Here is an 8,207-nt window from a genome sequence, read left to right on the forward strand (position 1 = left end):
TTTTTTTACTACTTAATAATAGATAAAGAAAAGTAGTAGTGTTTGGATCCATAGTAGACTTGATGACCAAGCTGACGTTACAGAAACCCAGTAGCCACAACTGATTGGAAACGGGTTATTCTGATTTGAATTACTTAAATTCATGTATGCTGGGTGATTCTGAACATTTATTAATATCATCAAAGGCATTAGGCTTCAGTGTAAGCATGACCTCTGTTGCAGTAACTTGCACACACTTTAAGAGGCTTCAGAAAAGACTATTATTCTCTGTTCTGTTAATGAAAGGCATTGATTTGATGATTATGAGATAGCTGCACAGACTTGTATTTGGACTTTATCCACCTCTTTTTCTTAAATGACTGCCTACTTTTGTTTTCTGCTGGAAATAATAATTTTAGTGGCTTGTCTTGCTAGTAGCAAATCTAATTGCACTTCTGAAGTGATCCTGTAGATCTGGACTGGGTCTGTGCTGTTTGGAAACTAGTATTCAATAAGTAAAAAATAAAAGCTGGCAGGTGGAAGGAAGTTAGCGGAAATTAGAAGGTTTAGAAGGTGCTATGGTTCCTATTAGCCAGTAGTCTGTGGAGCCTGGCTGCGTGAAATGCACAGGCATGGTTCAAGCAACTTCTTTCAGAATAGGAAAACTTGATTTTATAGGCTATTTTGTCAAGTCAGTATATAAGCTTTTCTTTTAAATGAATCTTCTTTCAGATTGTCACATTGTTGTATAAATGTAGAGAGATACGTGCTCGTAATCCTAACCTCTCCTTTCTCACATGCATTTGTGCAGACTCTGCAAATCCTTAAGAGAGGTCTCTTACGATGTTGGGCTAGCTTTCCTGTTTGCTTTTTATCTGTCGCTTGGACTTATATATTGAATCATTTTTACCACGGACATTTTTGTAAGCTTATTGCCTTCTGTTTATACTGCTGTTCTTAAAGACAGTAAGAGGCAATAGATAAATGATCCAGTTTCAGACAAATTAGACTGATAGAAATGAAAACCTTGTTTGGCTGCTTCTGAGATCTGTATGTACGGGACAGAAAGGAATGAAAGGAGATTCCTAAGAAAGCAGAGGACTTGTGGGCATATTCAGGAGAGGGAAGAAGATATATAAAGATTTAGCAATGATTCTAAAATCACTTAGTAGTTCTTCAGGGAAACCATGTTTTGTGTTGTTCCACCTCCAGGGTGATGAGCTTTAGAAGCTGCAGTGGCTCACTCTAAATCTGGGGATTTCCCTGAGATCCACCTTTCTTTTCTCTGAGGAGCAGAAGCTGTCAAATAAAGACATACTTTTCTACCCAGTGGGAGAAAAGAGGTGAGGCATCACCAGTTGCCACATGATGGTGTAGGGTTTGTGGCAGCAAGAAAAAAGCCAGAACACAGAAAAGGCAAGGGCCTAATTTAAAATTGTGGGGAATGAAATAACTCCTATTTCTAACTATTTGTATGTTCAAATCTCCTCAAGCATTGCTCGGTACATACCAAAGTCCTACATCTGAACATCGCATGTACAAGAATACTACTTTTTCCCCCACTATGTCTGTCTTAAAGTAAGGTCCCTCTTGGCTTCTGAAGACAGATGCTGGAAATAGCAACTATTTTTGCAGACAGCAGGAGGGATGCAGGAAATAAGGCTCAAGAGTACCTGCTTACTTTTGCTTTCAAAATAAGAACATTGAAGGCATGGTACAATGGAAGAAACTAAATGCCAGTATTTATTACTTTGCTCCCTCTGTTTCTCCTAACTTTAACTTCTTCTTTACACTGCCATATTCACTAATGTATTTTTTTGTTTTCTTCCCTGCATTTGAAGTCAGCTGAACTAGCCCATTCCCTTCTTAGTTTGGAAACGTTGAACTATCTCAGGTCTCTAGTAAGCCAGCAACCCCAAAATCCCCAGTTATCTATTGTCTACTCTGAAAATTATCTTTTTTTATTTAACTTTTTGGATCTTTCCAAACCTAACCCTGAGATTCTACCTTTGAAACTTTCATAAACTTGAATCCTTGCACAAACTCAGAAAATACATTTGCCATAAGTAAAGACTCATTGCTGACTGTGGAAGTGGAGCCAGGATGAAGGTGTGCAGTCTTTTCACATCTGTAAGCACTTTCCGCTCGCTCTCCTCTCCTCCTGCTGGAAATCTGCAGGTCATGGGAGCAACACTGCCTTGGAAAAAGAGGTAAACTGCAGTTGTGCAAGGAGCAGCACAGGCCAGCACCTCTGGGATTGCCAGTTGTGATACTGAAAGATTTGTCCCTATGACTCCTGTTACTGTAATCAGTGTTAGGAGTGGGAAGGAGAGGGTCTTGTTGCTAGTTTGGAAAGTAGGGAATCAGAACATTATTCTTTTTATAAAGTGGTTTTTATTTGGGGGGTAAAAAGTCAAACCAGTGTTTTCCATTTGTCACCAGGATACTATCGAGCTTTGGCTGTGTGCCTGAATCTAGCTCAGGCTGCTGCTGGGACACCGTTACTGCTGCCGGGACACCGTTACTGCTGCCTGACTACTGTTTACTCACCTGACTGTTTGCTTGGCTCAGTCTGGCTCCGAATGCTTTCCAAAGCCCTTGCATTAGGACTGTTTGCTCCTGGGGTTGGCAAAATCTAAGGATTCAGTTGACTTCTCTTGCATTCATAGTGATGACTTTCTAGGACATAATTCCAAAACAGCATGGGAAAACACGTACTACTAATACCTGATTAATAGGTGACTTCTAAACAATCTCTTTGGTCTCCAAAGTTGTATGTATGTTTGTGAAAGGAGTGAATCCTTTTTTTTTTTTAAAAACAGATTTGCATGCCTGACCAGAACTAGTAAAATTATTCTTTTGTGATTTCCAGAATAAACAAGTGGCATTTGAGAAATTAGTAAAGTTTGTTAATTGAGATTAGTATTATAATCTAATCTTGCAGCAGTATCATTACTATTTATTGGGAGAGTTGATAGTGAGATCACAGGTAATGTCTGAGTGTAAATTTGGGAATTTTTTTCCCCCATTTGATTGATTCAAGGCTATTCCACTTTTAACCCCTGAAAAGTAATCCGTTTGCCTATCTAGTGCCTCATATAAATTAATACCCACGCTATTGAAACCACAGGTGAAGTGGTTGCCAACCAAAAGTTTGTCTCTTCCGAGAAGTACTATCAGTGTAGCAGCCACTGTACTTGCATAAGAGGATGAGGTGAGGCTTACAACTTGGTTTCTAAGTAACAGTGTCCACAAGAGTTGTGCACTGACGCCATTTTCTCACACTCTGTGCAACAGACAGTGAGAGCTCAGCATGGCCTCAGTTTCTTCTCAAGCCAATGACAGCTGAGGATTGCCAGAAGCAGGGATACAGAGCAGCTCATGAGATCTGAAATATACTCATTGCTGAGAACTACAATTATTCTACAACAAGTAACTTGTTCTTTGTGTGTGTGCCTGAGTGGATCCTACCATAGGTCCCTGGCAGGGCTATATCCCTGGAGCTGCTTTATTGATCTCCTGCACTTGGAAACTGCAGTTGTTTTTTTTCAGTCCAAGGCTTAATCCAAAGGCCACCTCAGAATTCTTTGAGTAGTCATACAGCCTCCTTGAGAAGCTGATATAGGCTGCTTTGGGAATGTGCAAGAGGACGGTTTTTGTGCCCAATTGTAATGGAGATTAATGCACTAGTATAAATTCTAAGCCCATCCAGATATACTGAATTATTTTGATATTTTTGTGATATGGTAGCCTTTAAGCCTTACATTTCCACCCTCCCTACACTAGCATGAATAATGTAGACCTGTCAATATAGTAAAGCAAAATTCATGAAATCATAAAGTATGTACAATTCTTCCGTGTCATGGTTAACAGAACACAGGCTAATTGAGTTAGGCAGAGGTATTAAGCACTTTTTCCCCTTTCCAAAAGGCTGTATAAATAGATTGAATCAAAGTGCACAGAGCTTGCTAACTCTTCTGGGTGCAGTGGTTGATCCTGTAAAATTTAGCATTTCAGGAAAATGTTATAAGGAGCATTTAGAGAGAATTCCAGCAAAAGTAGATCATTTTCAACAGCCATGAATAGAATATTGCCCTTCAAAAACTTTATTACTGAGAAGTTTTAAAAAAGAAAAAGAAAATTATGAGTCTGAAGGCACATAGCAAGTTGAAATTGCTCTGAACTGCAGCTTCACTGAACTGATTGTGACATGACTCAAGTACAAATGACAAGCTGGGATCTTCAATACTGAGACACGGAGCAGATGCAGATAATAATGTGCTGTCCATATGGAGAACTATTTTAATTTAAAAGAGTATCTGGTGAGTATCCTCGTGCTCTTCATCAGGAATTTCTCCAAACATGGAGAGGAAGCTCAACCCCCACAGGGCTGATGCAAGCAAGATCACCTTGAGGACTGAGTGAGTGGTGCTGTGACGTTGAATATAGACCAAGTCAAGTAGGAGGGCTGCAGACTTGATGGATGCATGTGGTTTTAACTGACATTTTTGGTATTTCTGCCAGTGTAGAGCTCTGAAGATTATAGTCACTAGGGGAACTGGTGATAAGGCATTGAAGACTACTAAAAGGAAAGTATCTGGCAAAAAGCCTGTAAGCTCACCTACACTGAGGTTGGTCAGTGCTAAAATAAATTTTAGCAGTCATCGTGTGTTTCTTTTACCTTATAGACCTTAGTTCTATGAGACTGGCAGCAATTGCTTTTGAGTTGGGAAACTGTTCGCTGAGGAAATAAGCCTTGCTTCTACAATTCAGAAAACTAATTCCCGAGTTCACCTTGTAGGATTTTTGCTAGATTCAAACGTTAAAGCTATCATAGCAAGATGTCAGTTGAGTGCCTTGTGGTTCATCTGTGCTGAGAATCGTCTTCACAAAGACTCTGGGTTCCTCGGTTGTAAGGTTTCTGAACAACCTGCAGAGAGATCATTTAGGATAGACTGATTATTCTTAACTTCATGTCAGTGGTGTTAAGTGCCTTCTGGGGAATAAATGTTGAACTAGCTGCCTGAATTCACAATGAGATTCTGATGAGCATAGCAGCAAAGAATTACAAACTTCTGCACATGACTTCAGAGTTTTTTCCATCATTTCAGCTCTGTGACAATATGAAATGGGATCATGACTGGTATTATTTTATTCATTAAAGGCTTTGCCAGGGAGTGGATGGAACTCTCACAGAACTTAAGCAGTAACAAATGAGCCTGGTAACACACATATGGACTTAACATATGGCCTAATAGTGTGGTACCTTCATACCACTGCAGCTGGGTGAATTTTTTTGAAGCATCAGCGTTGCACAGAAAGGGACTTGTTTCCCAGCAGGAACAGAGTTGCTGATCTGCCGTTGGTTAGGGTCATAATGAATGCCTAATAGATTTTTTTTTTTTCCCTTGCAGATCAGCAGGAAGCTTAAAAGAAGGAATAAATAATGGGGCAAATTACAGGATCGTCACTGTCTCTTCCAGGGTACTTTGCCTCTTGAATCGTCTGGGTAAGAATGTGAGTGTCCGGTCTTTGGAAGTGGAATGCCCGCTGTTGTTAGCACTTGGGGAACACTACAAAAAACAGTCAGGATCCACATGCCAACAGGTGGTTCTAGTGATGTTCGGTTCTGATTTGTCAAGAGACTCAACAAAGTGGTCCTAAGGCAATTGGGAAGTGGCAAAGTGCCACTGGAAGTATGACCTCTGTGACTCAGGGTCCATGAGCTTAGAGTAATGGTGACATTTGCCTTACCCTGCTACCCCTCAACCTGCAGCAGTGTCTTTGCACCTGGTCATGTTCTTCAGGCCCAGGCTGGAATTGAGCTCTCCTTTGTCACAAGGGAGTCTTGAGAAGGACAAGCAAAGGCAGAAAGCAGTTCTTGCATATTGGGTCTCGGATATTGCAGGCTGGTGAGTGTCCTACAAGAAGTCTGCTGAGGCTAAGCCTGATGGCTTGTGGGCCATGACAGCCCCAATTGGATGGGACAGTCCCTGAGAATGGTGGCATTTGGGGGAGACATTCCATATCCCACTAAAGAGACAGACTGCCAGTGTGTACCTTCTTTCTTAGGGATGCCCTTAAATGGACAGTTGGAAAAAATATCTTGTTGTAGGGTCTCTGAAGAGAGAAGTAGCTAGACCTCTGGCTTGGTTCTGTGAAGCTACTAGAAGCTGAGAAAAGATGGAGAGGGGGATGCATCTCCATCCTTTTTTTGTCATGTAGCAGCATAAGAAACTCAGAACATTAGACCTTGTCACACTGCACAGTAATATATACAAGATTAAAAAAGAAAGAAAGGGAGGTGTGTATGTGCTTACTGATGTACTCCAAGGAGAATGTTTACTGTATGTCATAACAAACTGCATCTTTAGGTTATATTTTTTTTAACAACAGGACCATCAGTATTTATTAATTTAGTAATTTGACTCAGCTAATGCTTTCAGGATCTATTTCCTACAAATTCAGAACACATGTATTACTATGGGAATATACAAGAAGGTACTTATTTAAACAACAACATTTTTATTTCAGGCTCCTTTCACTTTGAATTAAATATAAATGAATGCTAAGAGATGACATTTCATACCATATGAGGCTGCAGACACAAATCCTGTCTCAGGGTGGTTTTTATTTCACATACTTTTTGATTACAGCTTTTGTAGTTCAAAGACTCCTGTCAGAGCTTTGATGTGGGGAAGCCTGCTGTGTTGTCATCTCTGGATACTGAAAATGAATCACAGTGAACGCAGGTTGGTGCTGACACCTATTAGCAAGCAGCAGGCAAAGACTGCTTGTAAATAACCAAATAAAAACCCCAACGGATTTTTTTTTTTTCCCGTGAAATATGCAACGATACGAGTTGGCCCTTGTAATACCCTGTAACGCAGGTAAACTGGGGTTTTGGGGTGATTTTTTTCCCCTGCCGGGGCTGTGCCCGGGCCCGCGGTTCCCGCGCGCCCGCGCAGGGGGCGCTGCGCTCCCAGCTTTCCCGCCGGCCGGGGAGGCGCAGCCCGCGCACGCACCGGCGCCTGCAAACGCCTGCGTGTGCCGGGTGTGTGTGCAGGCTGCGTGTGTACAAGGCTTCCTTTATACAAATAACTTCCAGCTTAAGACTTTTGCGTGGGGGAATGTCTAGAAGACACATAGGCTATGCTCGAGTGTAGCTCGCACTTCAGGGTGGTGATAGCTTCAGGTTATTTCTCCTGTGGTGGCGGTTAACAATTTTCCATAAGTAAACCATTTAAAAAATGTGTTTGGAGTAAGAAACCATATGCTGTTTTGATGTTTTGTTCAGACCATTACAGGAAAAATCACATTAAAACTAATAAAGGAAAAAGCTGCTGGGTGGGCCCAACAAGACTTGAGCACCCAAGAAGGGAGCAAGCGCTGTGGGTGAACTCCGTTAGACGCTGACTCCTGGGGTGCTTTTCTCAGGGCTGCGGGAAGATGCCCCTGCCCTTCTTTTTTTTTTTTTTTTTTTTTCTGGCTCTGTAAGTGCCCCCCCCGCACCTTGCGGCAGGTGCTCACACCCTTTTCTCCCAAGAGCTCCGCGGCGTTGATGTGTCAAAGTGCAGCCACAGGAGGCGGATGGGGTGTGATGTTGGTTAGGGGTCCCTTTTTATAATCTAACCGGGTAGCTGGTAGAGCAGCCACCCTAGCAGCGGCTTGGCTGGGCGCGATGCCACCCACGCTTCTCGCTTCTCAATCACGCGTGTAACCCCAGGGCATCCGTATTCCGGAGGAGGGAAGGGGACGGGCTGCGCACCGGGCGGCGGGTGAGGGCTGAGGGGCACCGGGCCCGGCCTCTGCGCTAGCCCGGTAGCAGGGAGCAGGCCCTGGGCGCGAGAACCCTCTGCTGGGCGCTCGCCCTGTCAGACTCGGGCTGCCGGCGCTTTCAGACCTCGGGCTAAACCAGGGCTTTACGCTCCGGCTGCTCCCGGGGGAAGGGTCCCGGCGCCCACCGCCCGCCATGAGCGGCGGCCAGGCTGTGAGCAGCGGAATAGGGGTAGTGGGCAGCTCCCTTCGATAGCTCAGCTGGTAGAGCGGAGGACTGTAGAGGCGCGGCCCGCGGGAATCCTTAGGTCGCTGGTTCGATTCCGGCTCGAAGGAGAAGCTTGCTTTTGCGCCGCCGCGCGAGGCGGCCGCCGTTTTTTTCCCGTTAGAAGCCCCCCCTCCGTCCCCTCATCACGTTGCCGTTGCCGCTGGCGGCGCTCGGGTGCTCGCGC

At 43.6% G+C, this 8,207-nt stretch overlaps 1 non-coding gene across 1 annotated transcript; it reads left to right on the forward strand.

Annotated features, from left to right (window-relative positions):
• The first annotated feature begins 8,001 nt into the window (after positions 1 to 8,001).
• On the forward strand, positions 8,002 to 8,091 carry TRNAY-GUA (transfer RNA tyrosine (anticodon GUA)). Its single transcript is given in 2 exon segments — positions 8,002 to 8,038; positions 8,056 to 8,091. It is a non-coding gene; the product is annotated as a tRNA-Tyr (tRNA).
• Positions 8,092 to 8,207: the final 116 nt, after the last annotated feature.

The sequence above is a fragment of the Strix aluco genome, chromosome 1, assembly GCF_031877795.1.
Source record: "Strix aluco isolate bStrAlu1 chromosome 1, bStrAlu1.hap1, whole genome shotgun sequence".
Classification (NCBI taxonomy): Eukaryota; Metazoa; Chordata; class Aves; order Strigiformes; family Strigidae; genus Strix; species Strix aluco.